The sequence below is a fragment of the Jaculus jaculus genome, chromosome 16 (assembly GCF_020740685.1).
Source record: "Jaculus jaculus isolate mJacJac1 chromosome 16, mJacJac1.mat.Y.cur, whole genome shotgun sequence".
Lineage (NCBI taxonomy): Eukaryota > Metazoa > Chordata > Mammalia > Rodentia > Dipodidae > Jaculus > Jaculus jaculus.
The window spans coordinates 25,698,727-25,720,869 of record NC_059117.1 but is presented as its reverse complement, the minus strand read 5'-3'; the positions used below and the strand labels follow the sequence as shown (position 1 = coordinate 25,720,869).

The 22,143-nt window shown below is 41.4% G+C and overlaps 1 protein-coding gene and 1 long non-coding RNA gene across 3 annotated transcripts in view; both read right to left on the bottom strand.

Annotated features, from left to right (window-relative positions):
- The window catches only part of Znf277 (zinc finger protein 277), a 135,043-nt gene that overhangs the window by 86,248 nt on the left and 26,652 nt on the right, over positions 1 to 22,143 (bottom strand). The window lies entirely within an intron of this gene.
- Positions 12,798 to 20,150, bottom strand: LOC123455272. Its single transcript, XR_006633804.1, has 3 exons — positions 19,998 to 20,150; positions 18,447 to 18,498; positions 12,798 to 12,952 (listed from the first exon to the last, which is right to left on the bottom strand). It is a non-coding gene; the product is annotated as an uncharacterized LOC123455272 (long non-coding RNA).

Below are 22,143 nucleotides of genomic sequence, written 5' to 3'. Positions count from 1 at the left end.
CAAATGTTTTCCAAGTGATCCTATGTGGGAAGGAACAAGACAAAAAAGCAACATATTGGAGGCAGGCATGGTGGCACACGTCCGCCACACCAGGTTTTCAGGAGGCAGAAGCAGAAGGATGGCCTGAGCCCAGGGCTTCAAAGACAGCAAGGAAGAGAGGGAGAGATGGAAGGAAGGAGGGAGAGACACACACCCCATTTAATCCTTAAGAAACATACAGAAAATATGTTCTAGACTCCTGAGGAAGATGGATCACTTAACATGTCTTAGTGAAATTAGGTGAAAATTTAAACATGTTATGTCCTATGGCTTTTGAGTTGGAAAGCAAAATTCCAAAATAGCCAACCACTTAGCTTAGCCATATGTGTGCAGACATGTGATGTGTGTGTGTATTTTTTTTTTTTTTTTTTACTTCCAAAATCTAAAATGAACTCTCTTCTTTGGAGATCAACTTGCATTCCTTTCTATTTTTGTGTTTCTATATACAGTCATTTTCACCGGTTATTAGGTGAAAGGGTTGTAACTTAATGAGAAGTATCTTCTTGATACATTTGATTTATAGGAAAATGAAATTCACCACCCTAGCAAATTATCATGAAATACCTTTGACTTACAAGAAAAATAATTTGAAATTATTCAGACTCATTTACATGAGTCTTCCATTAGGTTAGTGCTAAAACACCCTTAGCTGTCCTTCTGAAAGCAAGGGCTTAGCTCCGGCTGCTGGAGCACCGCAATCCTGGGGGGCAGGAGCGGCATGCTGGGGCATCTTGGGGAAGGTCTCCACGGGGCTAGCTGCCTCCACAGCTGCTGTGAGACACCAGGAGGCTCAGAGCCGGCGGGAATGAAGCGTGTGTGGTGGAGGAAACCTCAGTTCCCCAGTACCTGACGGGGCTGATGCCTCAAGCCTCCTGGTCCTCTACCAGTGGACTCATTTCGTAGTAATGAGAGACTCATTAGCAAAAGAAAAACTCAAAAACAAGGGAGGGAAAAAATGAAAAGGACTTTTAGAGGCACATAATGAGAGAAAGAGAAAAATGGACAGCAAGAGCTAACCAAATGTTAGCAGCTATTAGCTTATTCACTGTCCTTTCTTCTTCCCCAGTCTCTTTTCATTCTCAACTGATTCGACATAGCTCAAAGCATTTAAGAACTTCCAAACAGAATGTGCTTATTTTCAATAAGATCCTGAAAATGAAGCATATTAGGGAAATATCTGATTGGTGAAATTGAGGTTAATAGCAGGGCTGCAGAGATGGTTTAGCAGTTAAGGTGCTTGCCTGCAAAGCCTAAGGACCCAGGTTCAATTCACAAGTACCCACGTAAGTCAGATGCACAAGGTGGCATGTATCTGGAGTTGCTTTGTAGTGGCTTAGAGGCCCTGGCACGCCCACCCTCTCTCACTCTGCTTCTCTCTCTATCAAATAAATTTTTAAAAGATGAGATTAGTAGCAAAATGAAGGGTGAGTGATGGACCTCAGTGGTAATGCACTTGCTTAGCAAGCACAAGGCCATGGGTTTCATTCCTAGCACTGCAATGAGAACTCAAGTTCCTAGAACAAAAAGCACACACGTGTTAAGGATTCTACAAGGCTGACTGGAACTTCTGCAATTGTGGAGAGCTGGAATGTTGCAGGTAGGGACAGAAATTATTTTGGGCTACATTTAACACCCTTAATAGCCATCCACTGAGAACCTCTGTTTTACCTAACATCCTGATAAAATCCTTTTCAGAATGTACAAATGGACCCCAAAGGCTGCCTGTCATGAGATAACATCTGAGGCCCACAGCTCAAGTGCAGAGCTCTTGCCTGGCATGTGTGAAGCTCTAGCACCACAAAAACAAGAATGTGCCTGGATCTGTTACGTTCTTTGTTCTGCTACTATTAAAAAAAAAAAAAAAAAAAAAAAAAAAAACTTCATGAAACTGCAACCATGTTGGAATATGGTATTTAGAGGAACCCAAATCTGTATTCCTGGGCCACAGTCACTCCTATTTGGCTCCAGAATAAGCTATCTCTTATTCCTTTTGAGGTGAGAGCTGTGTTTCTATGTCAACAATTACAGTAGAAAAAACTGTTTCCCAAATCCTACCCCTATATTTCCACTGCTCTGGTCTAAACTGATTCATGAGGGAGAGGCCACTGCTTTGGTGAGCTGAGAAGCTTCGTTCCCCACTCTTCAGTGAAGTTTCTAGGGGAAGCTTCATCACAGCCCAGCAGCAGCTGAGGCATCACATGTCCACACATGGCAGGAAGGCAGTCATCTGAGTGAGCTAGCTCTGAACATGCAGTAGAGCTGGACTCATCAACCCCAAGATCCACTCCCAGCGACACACCTCCTCCAGCAAGGCTCCACATCACAAAGGGACCACTAGTTGGGCTAAGTAGGAAGCTTAATCACAAGCACTTGAGCTGGGGGTGGGGGTGTCATTTACATTCAACCCATATCTACCATTCAGAAATAAGCACTATTAATATCATGAGTTTTTCACATCTATTTCAACATATACTTATTAAAAATCCCAAGATACTTTTTTGGTACTTTTTTCCTCCATTTAATGTGCTACAAGTAACCTTCCATACCATCAAAAATTATTCCATGAATTACTTACAATAACTACAGTAACCTAACAATGGAACATAGCAAATGTATTAAATTAATTACCTTGAGTAGATCTTTGGGTAATGTATGTCTTTTTTTTTTTTTTTTTTTTTTTGTTTTTCAAGGTAGGGTTTCACTCTAGCTCAGGGTGACCTAGAATTCACTACGTAGTCTCAGAGTGGCCTCAAACTCATGGCAATCCTCCTACCTCTGCCTCCCGAGTACTGGGGCTAAAGGTGTGCACCACCAAATATTCTTACTATTATATTATAAATAGGTCCAGTGAAAACTGCTATAGCTAAATTTTTGTCTTTTTTACAGGATATATTCCTTGGTATTAATTATGGAAATCGAATTTCTGAGTCACAAATCAAGAGCTATTTCCTGCTTTCAACTCATTATAAATTACTACTTAACTCAACTTAAATCACTGAGTGAAGCACATAATGTAAGGACTAAACTGGTGTTTGTGATCACTGTGTAAGTTGTAGGGATGGGGACTTGGCTTCCAGTGGTGGCTCTCAATGTGCTCCTTAGCATGCGGCATCACATCACGTGAGGATGTTTTACAAATGCAAGCTTCTGGTCCTAGCTCAGGAGGGCTCTCAGAAACTCTGGGGTGCATGCCAAGACATCTGCATTTTCCCAAACCTATCCAGATATGTGATATAGAGACCCACCACCACCAGATCTTCTTGAGAAACTTGAGGGCAGCAGAGAACTAATCAGAGAGAGCCTACAGTGTCATAATTATCTTTAGATTTTATAAATTAACCCAGCTTTCTCACAGTGGTTAAAAGCGGAACCATCCCTAATTAATAAAATTTGGAGGTAGAGCAGAGAATACAGGATTGCAAGTTAAGCCAAGCCCCATTCCACTGCCCTCCACTGCTGCCTAGAAAGAGTCACTGTGTCTTTGTGGACATGGCACCTGTCTGTCCCATCCATTTCAACCACTGCTCTTAAACTTGACACATTCAGAAAAAATTTTTGAGACAAGATCTTACATATTCCAGGTTTGCCGCCTTGAACTTGCTAATAGCCAAGAACTCCCTTGAACACCTGATCTCCCTGCCTCCACCTCCCGTGTGCTGGGGGAAATCACAGGTGTGTACCATTATGTCTGGCCTACAAAACACTTGCTTTCTGTCATAAATGGCTATTTTGTTGGTACTGTTTAACATTCTGCAAGTGAAGCCTATGGTTCCAGAGGTGAGGATTTTGACTGAGAATGTCTCTTTTTGACCAGAGGCAGCTCTGAAGAACAGGGACGAAACCTTTGTGGGAATCTGAGAAACCAAGAAATGCTATTAAAAATATATACATTTTCCAGGAAAAGGTGCTTGGCAGGTTCTCAAAGGGATTTGTGATGGTGTCAAAAGCTTAAAAAACAAAGCCAAACCCACATAAAAAGAGCCCAGTTTAGAAAGGCAGTGTTACTTGTGTGTGAGATAAACACTGCACACAATGCCCACACTGTGCGGCTGTGCACACACGTACGAATGAAAGAAAGGCGCGCACTGTGAGACACTGGGAAGTGAGGCAAACTGGGGTGGCCACACCATCTAGTGTGCGATGCAGTGCTATCAAACTCAAGGTGTTCCTCTCTTCCTCTCTTCAAGAACAGACCGAAGCTGAGATAGCTTATTTCTGAGAGGTGCCAGGCTAGGAAGTTTACCCTAACTTTGTTGCTGTTAAGCAGTAAAAATCAGAAACAGTTTTAAGCCCATCCCAATGGGTGACAACTGTACATCCATACTTCTGACAGCTGGCAACACTCTCCCTGTATGACGACACAGCACTGAAAAGGCCACCAATCCTCAACCCTCCTCTCTTCTGAGAACCTACTGGCGTGTGGCCATGCCTAGCTTTTCATCTGAGTGCTAGGGATTAAGCTCGGGTCCTCCCGCTTGCAAGGCGCGTCTTCTACCCGCTGAACCATCTCCCCAACACGTTTAGAAAACATTCTAAGAAGCAGTCATATGGAACAAAATTTTTGTCATTAGCTTACCTTTTTATTTTTATTTTATTTATTTATTTATTTATTTTTTGGCTTTTCGAGATAGGGCCTCACTTTAGCCCAGGCTGACCTGGAATTCACTCAGTATTCACAGGGTGGCCTAGAACTCATGACGATCCTCCTACCTCTGCCTCCCAAGTGCTGGGATTAAAGGCGTGCGCCACCACGCCTGGCTAAGTTACCTTTTTAGATATAATGAACTTACTGGTTTTTACTAAATCAATATAGAAAATAAATCACGCACAGTACTTTTTTGCAAATAGGAAATAAAGGTAAAAAGATAACACTCCCATTGAAAGTAAAAGTATTTTCCATAGAAACAGTGTGAAGTTCATTTTATAATGACAACAGTCTTATTATAAATGCCCCTTCTTTGGCTTTCCTTCTGAGCTGTAGTCAAAAATTCCTGGTCAGTAGCTTGATCATTTCAAAATTCATAAGCTTGGGCAAGCAGCTGACTCAATCACCGCTCAATAATCTGCTCTGTGTTAGTTGTATTTAAAAGCATCTCAGTAATTTGGAAGTCAGAACATGAGAAGAGATCAGATCTCCAGAGGCTGGAAATTAGAGTGGCAGATTGCAGGGGGAGAAGAGCTGTTAGATGCTACAGGCTGAGCATAGTGCAAGGAGCTCATTGAAGAGAAATAGAAAGTAATGAGCTAGGGAAGACCATTTTCTAAAGAAGTCATGGACTCCAAGACTCTGAACAGAAGCAACGTTCAGCAACTACGATTCTAAACCTTTAGCAGCATGCTTTAAAAGCTAAATGGATTTTTAAGGTGTTTAGTGCCCTATTAGTCAAAGGATGTCACTTAAAAGTAAATAATGCAAAAGAAAAAAAAAGTAAATAATAGACATTGTTTGGAACAAATGGTAGTTCAGGTCACCTTGCTTTCAGAAAAATTTCTATTATCAAATACTCAAGGGGGAGCAAACAGCATGAATTAAGAGCTTCGACTAGAGGTGCTGAAGTTCAAGAGGACAAAACAAATCTGAGCAAATTCACAAATCAATCCCAGTTCTCAAGGTTAAAGCAGCAAAAGATTTGTGGTGAAATGGTACATGTGGCATATTTACACAAAGAGAGCAAACATAATGAGGGAGAGAGTAATATTCAAAAATGAGTTTCTCCCATTATCATCAGGATCTATGCTTTCCTCCTAGAAAAAGCAGATACAGCTGGACATATGAAATATCATTATGACCATAGTTAGCAAAGTTATGTTGCATTTTCTCATTTTCTTTTATATGCAGGAAACCAAAACATTCTGTTAGGTAAAAAGACTTTACAAATGGTGAAAAGAAACATAGTTGGTCCCCAACTGTGTTACTATTAGTTTTCAAGAAAAGAAGTTTATTCTCATACCCAAGCACTTGGTAGATGATGTCAGCTAACACAAAGGATTATGAAGGAAGCCAAGAAGGAAATTCAGAGACCTATGTTGTGTTATGTCTTGAACCTCTATGAAGTTAACAGTAGCTGATGGGATCTTCCCATGCTGCGGGAGCAAATCCATGAACAGGAGTGCCACTGAGGTGAGAATTACAGACACTAAAGGTAATGTCACCTGTCATTTCCGTAACAGATTTTGAATTATATTTTCAACTCTACTCAATTCTGAAAGAATTGCTAAGATTAACAGAGAAAGATTTCTAACTTGTAAAAATGATCCTCAGCTGAAAAAGGCAATTGATGTGTACAGTCAGTATTCATTCCAGAAGTTGGGAAAGATGGCCCAAATGCCAACATAGGGTAACTGATTTCTACCTGTGTTCTCTGCCTAGCATTCCTGCCTAATTTCATTTCTTTTTGAATGACCTTTAAGGAAAACAGCAAATTTCTTACATTTAGAAATGTGATTTGAAAACCGACTCTTTCCCAGATATTGCTGCCTTATGTAAGCAAGACCAAGAGGTTTAGTCAAGAATATCCATTTGTGTTAACACAGTAATGGGAAAAAATGGAAATGAGTCCATCATCAGAATAAGAGAGGGAGTCTATGGCTACACCACCCTGAATGCGCCCTGTCTCATCTGATCACAGAAACCAAGCAGGGTTTGGGCTTGGTTAGTACTTGGATGGGAGAATTACACGTGGACTAAATGAATTACAGAAATTGTGTACATCAGGACTTACTGTTAAATGCAAGCAGTTATATGAACCTATGTTTATAGCATGGTAACTATTTTTTAAGTAAATAATTTCAGCAAATTTTGGGGTCAAATTCTTCTAAAGTATTTTTACTCCAGAGGCAGCTTATTCATATCTGTACTCCAGAGACTGCTTGTTCATACTGTCTAAAAATTTGGCACCTGGGAGAACCACACAAAGTCCTTTGATTCCATTTCTAGAAAGGAGTAGGGCTGGAGAGATGGCTTAGTGGTTAAGGTAATTGCCTGCAGAGCCTAAGGACCCAGGTTCGATTCCCCAGTACCCACATAAGCCAAATGCACAAGGTAGCACATACATCTCGAGTTCACTTGTAGTGGCTAGAGGCCCTGGCACACCCATTCTCTCTCTCTCTCTCCCTAATAAGCATTTTTTTTTTATTATTAAAAAGAGCACTCTAGAAGCTAATTGTTTGGAATGAGGATAGCCCTGTTTGTGTGCCCAGATAATCCTGTGTATGCATTAACATCTTATAATTTTCTCTCTCAATTTCTCTAAGGACACCTTGAATGTTAAAAATCTCCCCCCAAAGTTTTCCTTTTTCTTCCTTTCTTTTTTAAAAAAATATGTTATTTACTTACTTGAGAGAGAGAAAGAGGGATAGGGAAGGGAGGGAGGGAGGGAGAGCATGAGAGCAAGAGAGAAGAGAGACAACAGCCTTGCCAGGGCCTCCAGCCACTACAAAGGAACTCCAGATGCGTGCGCCCCCTTGTGCAACTGGCTTATGTGGGTTCTGGAGAATTGAACTAGGATCCTTTGGCTTTGCAGGCAAATGCCTTAAATGCTAAGTCATCTCTCCAGACCCCTTTTCTCCCTTTCTTATCACATAAACGTCCTATTGGCTACTACAAACAAGCCATGAAAAGCAATTATAAAAACAAAGACACTAGGTAGTTTCTTTGGAATTAGTACTTATTTAAGCAACTTTGCTAGAGTTCGTTAAAGCTAGAAAATGCATTCCTTATCCAAGCATTCAAAAATGTTGGGACACACTTGCTGCTCAGCTTTCTTTCTACAGATCTGAGGGGAGAGAGTAAGGCAACAACAAAGGTAGCGGAAGAAGATCACAGTCAAGATCTACAGCTTCTGCTCCCTGACAAGTCTCCACTCTTTCACTTTACTCTTATGCCAATTAGTTAGGTGAATATTTCAAAGAAGAAACCAATGTCCTTTCTAATATTGGGCATATATTAAAAAGTTCCAGTAATTTGTCTTTTGAAATAGTTGCTAAATTAACAAATCTTGTTTTAGTTTTATTTACGCAAAATTTAAGAGTTCATTTTCTTATACCTGGTAAAGTAGTTACTTTCTTTTTACTAGGGTCAAACACCCAATCAGAAGCAGTGTATGGGAGGGTAAGGTTTATTTCTGCTTTGAGTTTCAAGGGGAAGTTTCCTTATGGCAGGAAGAGCATAATAGAATACACAATGGAGTAGTTATATCCTGTCACAGCAGCAGCAAGGAGGTATTCTGAGAAATCTAGCTGTGAACACCCAGTGGGGCTGAGCTAATAATCGTCATGGTGTACCGCCGATGACACAACTCCTCCAGTGAGGTTCTACCACCCAAAGGAGCCACAACTTTCCCAAAATGCCATCAGCTGGGGACCACGTATTCAAAATACATGAGATAGTGGAGGACATTCTACACTAAATCAACACATCTGGAAACAGTAAAACAAAACCAGAACCCTAGCTGGCATGTTGACTGCCTTTCTAAGTAAATTCAGCAAGTTATCGATTCATTACCTCCAAAGCCATTTTATTCTTCAATTGATAGAGATGGGTACTATGGTGAGTAAGAGAAACCCAAAAGTTACTAAAATAACTGCAAAGTGACATGGGCCTCAGAGAGGACAGTGTCTGAGGCCGAGTACTCACACTAGCTCTTTCAAAGGTTAGAACCAGAATCAATTTAACAAGGAGCATATTTCTACAGATAAATTGTTTGGAAAAAATGACAAAGGTGTCTCACTTATCAACATTTTGACATAGCTGATGAATGAGGGAATAAAAAAAAGATCAGGCTAGAAGAGGGACTAATCAGAAAGAAGTGGTTTAGTGGAGGGGAGCGAGTAAGGAAACAACAAAGGTAGCAGAAGAAGATCACAGTCAAAGCATGTTACACACATGTTTGAAAATTATCAATAAAAATGATAAAAAGCCACACTGGTAAGAAGGTAAGGTGAGGATGAATATCTAAATAAAATTTTTTGAACCATAGCACAGTTACTTTTCATGCCACAATCATAAAATATAATAACATTTTAGGAGTTCATATATAAAGGCTAAACAAAAAAGTTTCCCCAGAGATGTCCAGATTTTTTAAAATAAATATTTTTTTCTTTCTTCATTTATTTGCAAGCAGAGGGGAGGGAGGGAGAGAGGAAGATGCCTCTAGCTACTGCAAACACACTCTAGACGCATGTACCCCCTTGTGCATCTGGCTTATGTGGGTTCTGGGGAATTGGACCCAGGTTCTTTGGCTTTACAGGCAAGCACCTTAACTGCTAAGCCATCTCTCCAGCCCCAGATCTTTCTTTCTTTTTCCTTTTTTAATTTTCTGTTTGAACTGGGCTGGGTGGCTCACACTCATAATCCTAGCACTTGGTAGGTTAAGGCAGGAAGACTGTCACAAGGTGGAGGTCAGCCTGGGCTACACAGTGACATCCTGCCTTAAAAGCCAAACCAAACAAACCAAAACAAACAAACAAAAAAACTTCCTATTTAAAGATCTCACAAACTTGGCATACAGCAACAAACAAAAAGCAAACACATCATTAATAATAATAGACAAAGAAAAGAAACACTTAGGTTACCCACAGACTTATTTGGTAAACTTTACTTCAGAAGAATTACACAGTACTAGAAACAGGGCTGTCAGGTTAAACATGTCTAATCAATTGTGAATTTTAAGTAGCAAATATTTTTAAAAGGAAAACTCGGGCTGGGGAGATAGCTGAGGTTAAAGCCCTGATGGCCTACATTCAAGTCCTCAGCACCCATGTAAAGCCAGATGCACAAAGTGGCACGTGTCTACAGTTTGTTTGCAACAGCAAGAGGCCTGGCATGTTTATGCTCTTTCCCTCTATGTTTTTCTGCTGGTCATCATAATTAGGAAAAAATAAAAATGTCTTATATGTATTCATATTAATTGCTAAAATTCACATTACTTCTTGAAAAGTGGCACCACTTATACCAGATACACTTTGCTGGTAATACTCTGCTCTGCACAGTATTTTAATTACAACTAGTTATCAGCATTTCAATGGGAATACATTTAAAAAATTCCAGATTCTGGATTATTTTTCTTTTTGCAGGACAAGGGTTTAAACCCAGGGTCTTGTGAATGCTAGATAATTCCTAGGTAATTATTGAGGTACACTTCCATTCCCTCCCCACACTAACAGTGCATATCACTTGTGAACAGTCTATGTGGACAACTGCTTCCTCCCACAGGGTAGATATGCGCTTGTACAGCATGAGGATCAGTCCTGTTATCCAAATATTAAACTGAAAATAGGATGGAGTCTCATTTTACATTTTCCTTTCCTTATTTCTTTTACCTGGCAAATCACTTACAGGCTCTGAGTTCATACCTGAGTTTGGTCCTAACATGCATTTTATACCTCTTTCTTTTAATTAAGATAGAAAGAGAAAACTGAAACACTGCTGAAGTCTATTTCTCATATCAGCTTTGAAAGTTGATGGAGACAGGGAATCTGTCCATTTTGTATTTATTCTTCGGGTTCTAGCATCTAGCATAGAGCTCAGCCCACAGTAGATGTAGGGCAAATATCTACCGGATTTATGAAAGGTCACCACACAAGGAGAAGCAAGAGTTAACTATGGAAGCAAAACCAAAAAGCAGGAATGATTTAGGAATACATCGTATAGAGTCAGTAAGTATAAATGTGCTGATTATCTCAACAGTCATCAAGACATACTGTTTGTAGTCAACGCATTATGTAATCCTTTTGAAAAATAAGTACTCAACATAACCATCTTCAGAAATCTGGTAAGCACCTTCTGTAAAACATGGTGTTTTCTGTGATACTATCAGACAAATTAAAGATCATTTTAATCCAGTACTGTATGAAATGAACCTGGAATCAGTTTGTATTTCCCAATCTAACCACAAACCCACCCTGACCCCCCCCCCCATTCTGTACTTTGAACTTTGGATAGATATTTTGAATAGATATGGACACATAAAGGAAGAAAACCCAATTTTATATGGGCTGAATAATTTAGTCTAAAACTTAGGACACTTGTTATTAGTCATCTTTCTTGTTGCTATGACAAAATACCTGACAAAAGCAACTTAAGGAAGTATGAGTTTACTTGGGCTCACAGTACAACCCCATGACAGGGAAGGATGGTGGTAGCAGCAACTGGTCCCACTGTGTCCACAGTCAGGAAGCAGAGATGAGGTGGGCGAATGCCAGCCGTCAGCTTGCTTCCTCATTTTTATTCAGTTCTTGACCTGAGCCCCTAGAAGGGTGCCAGCCACAATCATACTGGGTCTTTCCTCCCAAATTAAACCTTTCTGGAAAGAGCCTCATAGACATACCAAGAAGTGTGTTTCCATGATAAGTCTCAGGGAGGGAGAGATGAGTATGTAACAGGCAACAGATGAAGGGTCAGAGGGTTTCATCTGAGCAGCTATGGGGGGCTGGCATCCATGCTGGAATGAGCTTTTCAGAGTTACCGCTGCTTTGGAGCCTCTAGGCCCTGTAAATAATCCCTCGCCCCGAAGCTAAGGGAGGAGGCTCCATCTGTGGGAGACATCTTGACACAGGCAGCTCCAGCTCCATGGAAGCAGCTGCGGGGAGGTCGCCATCCGGGCTGGAACGAGACTTCTTGACGTTGTGGTTGCTTTGGGGTCACTACGCTCCTGCAAGCAACCCTCACCCTATTTTCCAAGTAACCCCATTAAACTCATTAGTTCACCCAAACTGGTTCTGGGTGGAATCATGCCTTGGTCTGTCATCTGAGCCCTACCTGGGATGAAAAAATAGGTGTTCATGTTTTACCAGGGAAAAAAGTTTCATGCAAAAGTTGACGAAATTAACCATTACCTTAATTTTCAAACAATCATAGAAACTCTCTATCCTCTGCTTTACATTTCACTGAGACTTCCTCTGACATTTTGTTCAAATGGCTAATATTCCCTTCCTTAAATATACAAGGAGAGTCTTCTTTCTAGGTAATTGGTAGCAAGGATTTTCTGATATATTTAAGCATAAATCATTTAGGAGAAAAATTTAAGGTGTAACAATAGCTTCTACTGTTTCTTTAAAGTGCATTGCCTTGAACTCAGCCATTCTCCCATTCAGCTTCCTGCATGATCGGATTGCAGGTGTGTGCCACCATGCCCAGCAGATGAATCTTCTTGTGGCCTCTGAACCTGTTCAGCTCTTTTCTACGATGGCAACAGTCAGGCAATCAGGTCCAGCCAGACCACCAACAATGCAGCCTCCTTAGGCTCTATTCCAACACCTTGTTGGTACAGTTTTGGGGATGACTAACAATTTTAATTACAGACGGTGATGGTTTATCTTGACTGCATTGAAAATGCCTAGATGCTTAGTAAGTCTCACCTCTAGATGTGTCTATAATGGTGTGTCTAGAGACCATTAGATCATCCATTGAGAAATACAAAAGGTGACTATGGGATGTGGTAGAACTGCAGAAGTCAGGGTCCACTTAGAGGAAGTAGCACACTGGGGGCATGTACTTGAAGGCCGTATCACGGCTCTGACCCCTTCCCGTTACTCCTCTTTGCTTCCTGGCAGACATGAGGTGAATAACTTTCCTCCACCATGTCCTTCTCCCATGGTGACTTTACCTTGCCATGGCCTAAAGGAATGGAGCCAGTCATGGATGAAATCTCTAAAACCCGGAGCCAAAATAAACCTTTCCTTCCCTATGCTGTCTCTCTCAGGTATTTTGTCACAGTGAGAAAAGTGTGATAACACACACACTAGACCTAGCTCAGATTTTTTCCTGGATCTTCAACCTCTGGGTCCTCTGTCATTAAAACTTTGCATCACAATGTTACTACTTGTCCTTTTTGCAATTCGTTATTATAATTTGCTTCCTAATTTTGTTCTGTAAGTCATGGATTCCAAATGATCCTTGTTTGCACTTCAGCTTCTGATATATTTAAGAATAAAAAAATCTGAATTACTAATCACCAATAGAAAAAGCACTACTATTTCAAAGACTATTCTGATTATGCAAATCAAAATAGATTACCTCTGTAACTAAGAAAATATGAAAAAAACCAACAAACACTTGCGTGATTTTACAGTCTGAGTCATTTCACTAATTATTATCAAAGAATGGACTAAGTAATAAGAACTTGCATTTTCTTTATGCTTGCTAAAAAACCCCTGAAATTTAGGGAACACTTCCGTAGCTAAAATCAATCACACAGTTTCAATGTTATGTTTAGTCAACACAAATTGGTATTCCACTAGCCTTCATAGTATAAATAAATTTATTGGATATAAAAAACAAACAGTAAAAGAATTCCTAATTATGTTAGCAAAAGCAAGTATACACACAAATTGGACGTCATGTTCAGCACTGTCTTTCTGGTACACTGCTTCTCTAACGAGCTCATCTCAGGTCCCCGAAGGATCTAAGTTGCTTTTTCAGTAGTTTGGGGTGTGGCACGTGAATTAGCACTTCCCAGGTGATGCTGATATTGCCGGGTAACTGTATTTGGAGAATCGCTGTTGCATACTAACCTGGGGTGTGAAAGTGGAGGAGGAGGAGACAGTGTCCCAGCTGGGGTGCATTGCCTTCTGAGGAGTGACAGCTAGTCAGATAGCTTAGGAAGTTAAGTCTTGATCATGGGAAAAAGATTCCAAATAACAACCTCTTTTAAAGGAAGGACAGGAAGTAAGTAATGTAACTGTAATTTATGGCTATTTTCACAGAAGTTCTCTGTGGGAGAGCTTAAGACATTGTAGTTTCATTAGCATTGCTCAGTGTTGCTATGGGGACCAACCCAAGGAGTCATCAGCACACAGCCAAAGTAAGAGGAGAGCTGGATAACAGTAACAAGAATGATCTATTTTTATTTTGAGAGAGAGAATAGGCACTCCAGGGCCTTCAGCTGCCACGAATGAGCTCTGGATGTGTGCAACCGCGTGTGTGCGTGTGTGACACTGTGCGCTTGTGTCACCTGTGCATCAGGCTACGTGGGACCTGGAGATCTGAACATGAGTTCTTAGGCTCTGCAGGCAAGCGCCTTAACTGCTAACCCATTTTCCAGCCTAAGAATGATATTTTTTGAGAAGATAAAGCAAGCCATGCACTTCCTGATACTCATATAGATGAAGGTTTAAATATCCTTTAATAATGAGACATAGGCACACACAGACCTTTCGTCTTTAGAGGCTGTATCATCTCCCAAATCCATGGAGGAAAACAAAATCAAAATCTTTTTAAAGGACTAGAAGGAAAAATGGCAGAACATATTGTGGGATTTCCTAAAGTCCAGTTAGACATGATAGACGCTCCATGGACAGGCTGAGGTATTTGGCAGCGGAACTCAGTTTTGCAAGGTGTTGGGGGGGGGTGATAAGGGCTCCCACAGGTGTGAAGCACAGGCAGGGGACTGAGGGGGAAGCCCAGGAGTACGATCAGCTCTTGGTCTCTAGAAGAATGAAGCAGGCAGCGCCGGGAAGGAAGGAAAAGCTTGAGAGGTAGATTTTAAGGGGCTGGAGAGTCGGTATTATTAGAACTTGCTTTGAGTGGCCTATAATTGCATGTATCTGAGTTTGCTTATGCTTTAAAGGGAGGCTTGTATTAGAATTTCATATCCAATTTCATCAAACAAAAATGTTAGTCTCTAGGGGTTTTTCCCCCCTATTTTTCATTTCAAGTTTCAGATCATTGATTTTACAAAAAAATCTAATAGCAAAATTCTTAAATTACTATATTCATAGAATAAAAGACCAAGATTTTCCATAACTGAAAACTGATGTTGAGTGCTTAGCAATAGAGCCATTTCAGAAGCCCTTTTTGAAGGCTTCCCAGTCATTTTCACCTTGGCAGCAAGCATCCTGCTGCAAACATAACTGCCTATCATTTCTCTCATAAGACACCATTTGTAAACAACATTGTGATTTGTCTGCTTATAGACCTGCTTCTTTGTAATTTCCTCAAGGAAAAAAACAAACAAACAAACAAATGAAATCATGTTTATTCAAAGTTCTTCCTCTAGCGAGGAGTTCGGGTCCTAGATTTCTAAGTGTTGAGGAAAAACTGTTCATTTGTTTCTTTGTTCAGTCACAGATTTTATAGAGCCTAAGTTGTAGAGTCTCTTTAGTGTATTTTTTTTAAAAAAATTATTTGAGAGAAAGAGACAGACACACACACATAAAAAAAGAGGGTGAGTATGGGCATACCAGGGCCTCCTGCCACTGCAAATGAAGTCCAGACACATATGGCACTTTGTCCATCTGGCTTTATGTGGGCACTGGGGAATCAAACTCAGGTTGATAAGATTTTGCAGGCAAGTGCCTTAACCATTAAACCATCGGTGGTGGTTTGATTCAGGTGTCCCCCATAAACTTAGGTATTCTGAATGCTAGTCTCTCCAGCTGATGGCAATTGGAAATTAAAGCCTCCTGGAGGCAGTGCGTTGTTGGGGGCGGGCTTATGGGTATTATAACCAGTTTCCCATTGCCAGTGTTTGGCACACTCTCCTGTTCCTGTTGTCTACCTTATGTTGGCCAGGGGGTGATGGCCATCCTCTGCTCATGCCATCGTTTTCCCCGCCATCATGGAGCTTCCCCTTTGAGCCTGTAAGCCAAAATAAACCTTTCCCCCCCACAAGCTGCTCTTGCCTGGGTGATTTCTATCAGCAATGCAAACCTGACTGCAACACCATCTCTCTATCCCTCCTTAGTGTCTGACTGGGTCTGATGGCTGATCTACAGTTGTGACCAAGAGGCAGATCCCAAGACCACCTGCAGGAACTGTAGTCATCTCAAAATGATAACATACATTTTATTTCCCTGATAAGCAGGGACACAGAATCTCCACTTCACTTTCCATACAAAGATTAACCATTACCATACTCTCTAAGCTAGAAACTCACCTTGTATACATATTATTGATCTTGATTTGTCCATATACATGAAATGAGCACTCAAAAAACCTAAGGTACCATTTGAAGCTTTTTTACCTTAGGTCTCACAAAGTCTTGCTGTATTATAACCTCAAAGAATTCCAATGCTAAATTACAAGAACTTTAAAAAAAAGCATTGGTAAAGTCCCGTATGATGGGCACTCCATAATTCAACCAATGGCTCAGATTTGTTGGTCCTCTACTTCCAACTGCAGACTGCTTTCTGTCACATCACGATCATTGCCACAGGTTTCTAGTTAATTGCCTGGACTTCTGGCTTGCCTGGCTGGAATTCATCTTATGTTACACTATGAGTAATGCATATTCCCTATAATCTGCTCACGTCAATTTCCTGACTCTATCATGTCTAATCTTTTCTTCACCTGTTTTAAATTCACTCTATCATAGTTAACCAACCTAGTGCTTTACTTTTTAAGTCACTCACGGAGTCAATATTTGCTCAGTGTTTCCTGTGTTCCAAGCATGTGGATGGCATGGAGATACCACAGGAGAAAGACAAGTCTGCCCGCCTTCACGTAAATCTGGTTTAGTGTCGGCACTGCTTGGCTCTTCCACATGGACTAATGCCCTGGCTCTACCAATGCTAGAGTGCTTGGCCTATGCAGTTCCCCCCTTTTTTTGTTTTGTTTAGAGGTAGGGTCCTGCTCTAGCCCAGGCTGACCTAAGACTATGTAGTCTTAGGGTGGCCTTGAACTCATGGCAATCCTACTTCTGCCTCCTGAGTGCTGGGATTAAAGGCTTGTGCCACCATGCCTGGCTTAGTTCCCCTTATTTTAAATGCTATTTTGTTCCTATAAATCATCGAACTTCAAATGAGGCCTAATTCCTGCTCCCTCCAGAGCTGGCTCTGTGTGGTCTTCAAAGGTCTTTCTTCTCATCCTTACATGTGGACTTGCTTACTCAATTTTAATATCAAATTCCTTGTTAAGTTCTTTGAAGGCAGACATTGCTATATATTTATCTATCTTATGATATCAGTGATGTCTGTCCACTAGTGTGTCTTTGGGAATTAGCTGTTGGGAACATGCTGATCACAGAAACTAAGTGTCTCGGGTGTACATGCTCTGACACAATAATAACATGTTCAATGTTATATGTCAAACTGTGTTTCTCTTAAAAAGATAGGTGGTTGTCATAGTCAGCTTCACACTGCTGGGAAGAACTTCCAAACGAGGCACAGTTTATGGTTGGAATGATTTACTGAAGCTTACAGATCCAGTTCCATAATGACGAGAAGCTGGTCCACTTTTCTAGGTCCACACAAAGAGACACTACCAGCAGCACCAGAAACCAGCGCACTCCAGGAACTCCAGGCAGAACTGAACTGCTCTTTGCACACCTTAGGCTGGAAATCCAGACCCACCCCCAAACACACCGTAGGGCTGGACTCTAGGATCCATCCACAGTGACACCTCCCCCAGCCAAGTGAACAAGCTTGTATAAACTTCCGAATGGGGCTGGAGGGATGGCTGAGCAGTTTAGGTGCCTGCCTGCAAAACAAAAGGGCCCAGATCCAATTCCCCAGGACCCACGTAAGCCAGATGCACAAGGGGGTGCATGCATCTGGAGTTCACTTTCAGCAGCCGGAGGCCCTGGGATGCCCACCCATTCTCAAGCTGTTCACCATAGCCCTAAAGCTGATAAGAGATTAGGAGCAAGTTAACCTTCTTTTTTGTAGGCGGTTAGGGATACAAGCCCAAAAGAACATAGATACCAACCTGCCTTACTCTAGTCTGAAAATAAACTTCATTACTTACTGGTTCTTCCTCCTCCTCAGAATTTTCCACAGGCTTTCCTTTTTCTGTAACTCACCAACCAATTAAGGTATCCATCCCAATTCAATGCATAATTTACATCCCAAGGTCAAAAGAGACCTGATCCAAGTCACCCGGCGGGTGACTGGCTCAGGACCCCTTCAAGCCCAGGCAGGAGCTTCGGTTTTACTTTCTTCCCTCAAATAAACCTTTCTTAACTTGCCCTGCTGGCAAATCTGTACTTGTCAATTCTTTGCGAGACAACGAATTTGGAGAGCCACTGATTTGAGAGGCTTCATTGCTCTCAAAACCAGTAACAAATTATAGTGGTGGTCTGAACCCTAGGATGTGAACCGGTGGACTTCCAGCAGCAGCAGTTCTGTTACCTTCATCCCGTTTTCCATCGCGAGCTCACTGCAAGTGTTTCCCGAAGTCTAACCTCCCAGCACATTCCCCGTCCTCCCTACGCTGTACTTACATATCCAGCTACAACTGCAAGAAGAAAGGATCACTGAGCCCAACTTTTAGGAGCTATCAGGACTCACAGGAGACAAAGTCTAAACAGATACCAAACTAAACCTGGAAATTTCAGAGAACACCTGCCCAGACCAATAACGTTAGTCTGGTGTAATTAAGGAACAGTGCCCCCCCCCCAAAAGCCCTTATAAAACATTTCACGAGACTGTTTCTCACATATATGTTAGACAAAAGGGTTATTGAGATTTACCTTTCTTACGATGTGCTATGTTGGAAAAAGCAGCAAAATCAGCCATAAAATACTGGAAAAACAAATCAGAAGTTTTGCATTTAATCGAAAACATTAAAAAAAAAAAAAAAGGACCTACAGTAACTAAACCGCGTGGACCAGTACAGACCAATGACAGAGAATTCTGTGTCCAGATATAAACACTATTCGAAATGGACTTTTTTTTTTTTTTTTTTTTGATGTTGAGGATCAAACACAAGTGCTTGTACATGGTATGTATGTCCTCCATCACTGAGTTACATCCCAGCCCTCAACAATTGATTTGTTTTTTTCGGTTTTTTGAGGTAGGGTCTCACTCTAGCTCAGGCTGACCTAGAATTCACTATGTAGTCTCAGGATGGCCTCAAACTCACGGTGATCCTCCTACCTCTCTCTGCCTCCCAAGTGCTGGGATTAAAGGTGTGTACCACCATGCTCAGCTCTTCAACAATTGACTTTTGACAACAATGGCAAAAGAAAAAAAAATTCAGCTGTGAAAATTCAATAGTCTTTTGGGGAAGTGGTTCTGAAACAACTGGATAGCTCTGCGCATAAGAATAGAGTTATGGGCTAGAAAGATGGCTTAATGATTAAGTGCTTGCCTGTGAAGCCTAAGTACTGGGTTCGAGGCTTGATTCCCCAGGACCCATGATAGCGGGATGCACAAGGGGATGCATGTGTCTGGAGTTCGTTTGCAGTGGCTGGAGGCCGTGGTGTGCCCATTCTCTTTCTGTTGCTCTCAAATAAATAAATAAAAATAAACAAAAAAAAAAATAAAGTCATGTTATACAACATACAAAAAAAAATAATTCAGGGCTGGAGAGATGGCTCAGCAGTTAAAGGAGCTTGTTTGCAAAGTCTGATGGCCTGGTTCGATTCCCTAGAACTCATATAAAACCAGATGTACAAAGTGATGCATGCATCTGGAGTTTGTTGGCAGAGAAATGAGACCCTGGGGTGTATACTCACTCTCTCTGCTTCTGTCTCTCTTTCTCAAATAAATTAAAAAAAATTGAACAAAGAACAACAAAAAAAATCAAACTAGATAATAAGTGTTCATGAAAGAGCAACAGTAAGATGCCATTTCAAAGCACTCATATGACTACAATAAATAAGATGGATAACAAGTGTTGGCGAAGATTTACATTCCCACCAGTGGGACTCAGACACTCCTGCTGGTTATGTAAAATGGTCCAGCTGCTTTATAATAGTTTGGCAGTTTCAAAAATGTTAAACATAGTTATCATATGCTCACAATATTTATGCTCCAGGGTATATACTCAAGAGAGGTGAAAACATATGCCCACATAAAAATTTCTACATGAATGTTCATTGTTGATGCAAAACACACAGCTCTCACCACCACAGGAGTAAGAGACAGTGTACTCTGGAGCCAAATGCGGGTGACCATGGCCAAGGAACACAGATTCAGGTTACCCCAAATTTCATGTTAAATGTGTTAACAATTTCATGAAGTTTTTTATAGTTACAGGACAAAAGAAGGTCATAAATCAAGGCACTTTTCAAACATACTGGTGAAAACAGCAAGTGGTCAGGTTACAGCAAGGCAGGGAGGTCTCTGCTACAGGCTTCAGATGATGTCTGATGACATTCTTCACCTCTGGTTTGGTCAAAGCCCTTAGCACACTCCAAAAAGGCTTCACTTCACCTGGGCGCCTGACAGTCACAAGGCTGTTAGATCAGACATAATAAATGGCTATTAAGGGAACTGAAGACAGCTCAAGATACTATGATTCTGAATTTGCAACATCCATCTCTCCACAATCACAAAAGTTCTATTGGTTAATCAGCCCTGTAGGCTGTTTGAAATAGGTGCTTCAAGGGGCACATTTACTTCACATTCACAGATGCGTTGCTCCTAACAACCAAATGTAGAAACAACCCAAATGTCTGTCAACTAATGAATGGATAAATCATGGTAAATAAATGGACAAATAAAATGTGGCAAATGAATGGGTAAATAATACTTCTCCCTGAGTGCCTATTAGTCTCTGTGCTTATGTTAAATTCTCTTCTTAATAGTTTTCTCTGTGATGAAGTAAAAGATTCCAGCTTTACCTGAATGGAGGTCTCGAAAAGAAGCTGGGTCTCGGCCCCTCACCCTCCTGCTGCTGGCAAGACAATTCACAAACAAGAGCAAACAAGATGAAGCAAGTCTGCTTCCTTCTCAAGAAGGACCACGTCTACATTGCTTGAGTGGATGGCAGCAGAGCTATGAAAAACAGACATTTGGCAATGGCTGTTGTCTGAATGCTTATATTCTTTCAAAATTTGTATTTTGACACTTAATCGCTGATATGATGACATCAGCGGGCAGGGTGGCTGGAAGGCATGTAGGTCATGAGACCAGAGCCCTCATGAATGAGGCGGGGCACTTACAAACCAGGCTCCAGCGAGCTGCCCTTCCACTATGTGAGGAAACAGGAGGAACCATCTGCAAACCAGAAAGTAGCCCCTCATCAGACACTGCCTCTGCTGCTGTCCACAGACTGGGCTTCCTAGGAATGTGAGAACGGGGCTGGAGGGATGGCTTGGCAGTTAAGGCGTTTGCCTGCAAAGCACCAAAGGACCCAGGTCCGATTCCCCAGGACCCACGTTAGCCATATGCACAAGGAGGTGCACGCTTCTGGAGTTCGTTTGCAGTGGCTGGAGACTCTGGTGTGCCCATTTTCTTTCTCTTTCTCTGTCAAATAAATAAATAAATAACAATTTAAAAAAAAGAAAGGGCGGTGTTTAGAGGCACTCAGAATGGTCCAACCTTTGACATGCTGTCGTCGTAGGCTTTCCCACAACACAGCCTCTAACACAACTAGGCTGTCTGAACCCCGGTAACAGAACGGTTTACCAGTACAGCAGAGGCCAGGAAAGCACGAGAGTCAGCATGCGGCAAGCGCCCAGGCCGACTTCGAGGGCTTCGTGCCGTGAGACCTAAGTCCTTATGAGACTGTCCAAAACAAAAACACCTGTCAGCCGGGCCTACAGTGGTTCCATGAGTGCTAAATGTGTTCGTGACAGGATCAAGCGAGCTGTCCTTATTGAGGAGCAGAAAACCGTCGTGAAGGTGTTGAAGGCACAAGCACAGAGTCAGAAAAGCTAAATAAATATGAAGTGTTTTGGGCTAGAGAGATGGCTTAGCGGTTAAGCGCTTGCTTGTGAAGCCTAAGGACCCCGGTTCGAGGCTCGGTTCCCCAGGTCCCACGTTAGCCAGATGCACAAGGGGGCGCACGCGTCTGGAGTTCGTTTGCAGAGGCTGGAAGCCCTGGCACGCCCATTCTCTCTCTCTCCCTCTATCTGTCTTTCTCTCTGTGTCTGTCGCTCTCAAATAAATAAATAAATAAAAATTTAAAAAAATGAAGTTTTTTAAAAATAATAATACAAAGAAATGTGACAAGAGAAGCCGCTGTTGTTTATAAGCTACCTGGTGTAAGGTGTTGTGTTGTAGCAGTAGATAAAAATATTAAAATGCATATATCACTTAATCCAGAAATTTGTCTTCCAAGAAATACAAGGATGGCTACTTGGCTTTCTTTCAAACTTTAAATGAACTGTAGTGATATGAGGGCTTCCACATAAAGCGAGTGGCTAAATAGTTTAACAGGAAAAAATTACATTATCAGTGGTCATAATTTTGAAAGGGATTAAGTAATTTAAATATGAG